This window comes from Chelonoidis abingdonii, unplaced genomic scaffold (assembly GCF_003597395.2).
Source record: "Chelonoidis abingdonii isolate Lonesome George unplaced genomic scaffold, CheloAbing_2.0 scaffold2247, whole genome shotgun sequence".
NCBI lineage: Eukaryota > Metazoa > Chordata > Testudines > Testudinidae > Chelonoidis > Chelonoidis abingdonii.
The window spans coordinates 1-4,094 of record NW_027426508.1 but is presented as its reverse complement, the minus strand read 5'-3'; the positions used below and the strand labels follow the sequence as shown (position 1 = coordinate 4,094).

At 44.8% G+C, this 4,094-nt stretch overlaps 1 non-coding gene across 1 annotated transcript; it reads left to right on the top strand.

The window, feature by feature from the left end:
* Nucleotides 1-3,441: 3,441 nt before the first annotated feature.
* TRNAT-UGU (transfer RNA threonine (anticodon UGU)) lies at nt 3,442-3,515 on the top strand. The gene has a single exon. It is a non-coding gene; the product is annotated as a tRNA-Thr (tRNA).
* Nucleotides 3,516-4,094: the final 579 nt, after the last annotated feature.

Here is a 4,094-nt window from a genome sequence, read left to right as displayed (position 1 = left end):
TCATTTTAGTGATACATTAGTAGCTTCAGGTTTTGGCAGTCTTCTGTTTGTTGTGTCGGGTCGTATTCCGGCGGAATCAACTTTTTGATTTATTCGTGGGAAAACGAAGGGTTGCTATAAGGCTAATATGGATTTAAGTGCTGGCGGTGTAGGGCACTGGTATCATTGTAAGGATCGCCTTTCTTGATTTAAAAAGCATGAGGATATTGTGATTACTCTTAATAACACATCAAGAATAACCTTCTGGTTGTGCTGAGGTGAGTCGACACTATATTAACTCATGTTACTACAATTGCCATTTTTTCATTAGGGAGGATAAAAAATATATCTAAGGTTATGACATTCTTTGTGATTAAACAACATAGTTTATCACATTTGTGGACTATAGTTGTTCTGTTTTGGCAGGGGGAGGATCAGGGCACTATATGTGAAAGAAATGTTAGTTGGTTCTATGAGTAAAACCTTAAGCGGGTGTACCGAATTTAGGCAGAGGTGATTAATAAATCGGGCACGAATTCCGTATCCATGGCAGTGCTTGGGCTATTCGATAGGATGTTCACTGCTCTAATAAAAGTACATTAGGGATCTATTATCGACACCTGACCAGGGACGTAATAGTGATGATGAAATGCTAGGGAAATTAGCGGGCTATCTAATTTAAAACATATACAGGGATTTCCATTAACCCACATATTGACTGGGAACATTTCACTTCGGACAAAATGCAGAGATAAAATTCTTGATTACCTTAAATGACTGCTTCTGGAAAGCATGTAGGGAACCACAGGGGGGAGTAGGCACCTCTGATTTAATTCCTGAGTGGAACGCAGAGTTGGTTCCAAAGAGGTAGGTAAGTATAGCCAAGTCCTGTTGGAACGTGAATAATGACAGATGAGCTTCAACATGCCGTGTTCGGGGAAGTAAACTACCTACAATTCAGAGGAAAGCCCCACGCTGATGTGAGACTAAGTTATATCGTGGCTTCAAAGGGGCACTATTCAAATGTCTCGACGCGCGCTGATTTAGTTAAACAAAGCTTTCAAGGACATAACATGGTCATTTTATGTGACTAACAGCAGCATAGATCATTTCCTGTGCAAAACTGCGCTACTAAAACTCAGCAAGATAGTGTCTCCCTTGTAAGCACCGTAATAGAGGCCCCAACTTCTTTTGGCCAAAAGCTATACGGTTTGTTCTACTGTTCAATATGATTCAGATGTTCTAATAATAAGCACAGTAAAAGAACACATGATTAACTCTCTCCATGCACAAGTGGCTTTGAAGCCTTGTAAAGTTTTAGTACTAAGACAATAAGCGCAACTTTGGGAGAGTGTTTTGATAGGACTGAGAACTGGCTAGGCCAAAAAATCCAAAGGTTATAACAAATGTTTTAATACATAGGAAGGGCAAAGCCTGCTTAAACGGACCTCCAAATGTGAAGAGGGGTGTAAAGACTCGGATACATGTCATTGCGGAGAAACTTAAATAGCTTTCTTTGCTTCATCGGTCTTCACGGCGTGCGGTGTTAGAGAGATTCCCACCTGAAGCCGGCTTTTGTAGAGATTATTTGGTGGGCAAGGGGGCCGGCAAATCTGAGGAACTGTCACAGATTGGAATAGTGTGCACTAGATGAGATTTTGGAATTATGATAACTCAACCTTAACAACTCACCACTCGCGGCCATCCAGTGGACATTCATCCAAGAGTCTTTGAAAGAACTTCAAAGTGGTTGCTTAGCTTTGTCGGAATTTATTACTGAAGGTGGGTTTGTTACTGTCGTTTAAATCGGCCTTACTCAGCATGTACCCAGTTAGGGACTGGGCTATGCTTGAACGCCATATTTTGAAAGGTGCTGTAGAGAAGCGTGAGTGCAGCCATGTAACTGCCGTCAGGCAGGGGGGTTACCGGGCAATAAAGATCAGTCGAAACAATAGCTTAAGAATTTAAATTGTTCAGACAAAGTGTATACTAGAAAAACATAACTGCGTGAGCAATAGTCAACCATGGTTTCTTGTAAACAGAAATCTGTCTTAGTTCTATGTAGAAGCGGGTTGCTTTGAAACTCAGAGACCCCATGTGGGCTTTTCAACGTGCTTTCAAACTGACAGTCTCACTGTGCCGTTGGCCAGAGGATCAGGGTCTCGTTCTGACGCGCCCCTGTACTTCGAATTTCAGAAAGCATTGGTTTGACAACTTTGAGGTTCCTGTGTCACAGTCTTTGGTAAGGCTCTTTACGTAAATGTATGCTGCTCATGGCGTAATGATTAAAGGGAAAGTCTTTTGGTGTGGAGTGGACTGTGGAGAAACTGGTTAAAAAAGACAGGTAAAAAACAAAGGTCGGTAGGGGAATTAATGGTTCATTTCTCAGAATGGAGGGTGGTACTTGGTTGGTGGTCCCCAAGGGGTTTCAAGTTCCTTTAGGGCAATCTATCAATTTCTTCTAAATGACTGGAGGACATAGCGAGGGGTAAGCAGTGATGGTGTTGCATTCCCGTTTTTGCCGTGATACCTTAAATTTACTCAAGATTTAGGTTCAGACCAGCGCGGATTGTCTCTTGAAGACATTTATTAGAATTCAAAAAGATCCTCCCAAAACTAGCTAACTTAGTGGCACCAAAAATAGGGAACAAATGAAAACTCGTTTCATGTGGATAATGTAACAAGTAACCCTGTTCATATGTGAGAAAAGTAAAAACAAAAAAAGTGCTCTCCTACCCCTCGAAGAGCGAAGGTCGATACATACATGTTCATGCATAGTGGGCGCTGAAGTCACATATTAGCTATCGCAACGGTATGCAGTAGGGCCCCCCCACTGGTTCAGGGAGAGCAAGTCCCTCGCATGTCTCTTCGTGTTCGCTAGGAGCGCTGCATCGTGTGGAAGGGAGAGCGCATCCACGGCATGTTGATTTGTCACTGGCTGCCAAAGAGGTGCTCATGCTCAGCTGATCAGAATTCCCTGATCGCCAGATTGACGGGGGCCCATGGCCTCTGTAGCAGGGATGCGGGAAGCGCAGTTCACGCGGCAGGCATTCGTAAGGAGATTATGAGAGGAGCCAGTTATGTGATATCATGAACGAGACACTAGCAGCGTCTACTCTGTCACTTTAAGTTTGCTGCAAAAAGCTCTAGACCTCTCATCGAAGTTGTTTTATTTTGTCAGCAAAACAGGGCAGTTTTGTCACCAGACGTGGCATTGCAGTGTGTACACCAGCCACAAGCTGCCGACTGAGGTAGCGTTGTGTGTTTTTTACACACTTGAGCAATATAATTCTGCTGAAACAACTTTGTAGTGCAGACCTAGCCAAAGATTCACTCAAACACTCCTCTGCTTTGCAGAATCCAAACACAAACAAAGCTTGTCAGGTTCTGATGTCGATGGCAGGGAGTCAGGTGTGGGCAGACACTGGGTTTTGGGCAGACACTGGGTTTTAGCCACCCACAGGCACCATGGCTTAGCTGGCTAAAGCATCTGTTTTGTAAACAGGAGATCCTCGGTTCAACTCCTAGTGGTGCCTTGTTGACTGGTTGTTGGGGCACTTGTTTTTGGCTACTGTCAGAAGACAAGATTCAGAGCTAGATGGGTCTTTGGTCTAGTCCAGTGTGGTTTTTCTTATGGCGTAAATTACAATCACAGGCACTGATAACAGAGTTACTGAAAGTTTGGGAATTAGGAGCAGGTAGGTCAGTGGTCCAGTCCCCACACAGATGACCCTCTTCCTCTGGGACAGGGGCAGGTCTGAGCTCTCACCCAAATGGACATTGTGGCTGCCAGAATCTGTGAGCAGCTTGTTTAGTTTATGCCAAAGGTTGAGTCCTGCTTTGTGCACCGTGTGCGAGAATGAAAATCCCAAACTGCCCTTTGAAATAATAAATACAGCAGGACGTGTTATTGTCCCTGCCCCAAAGCAGACAGACCAATGGAGACATGCCGTTGTGTCCAAGGTAATACCCCACTGCTGAGCTGCCCAGCTGCTGGCTCTGCTGCAGCTCTTTGGGGTGGGGGAAGCAAGGGAGGGCCCGGGAGAGACATCCTTGTGGGTCCAGGGGCCCCTGCAGGGCCGGGGCCAATTGCCCAACTTGCCCCCTCCCCTCCT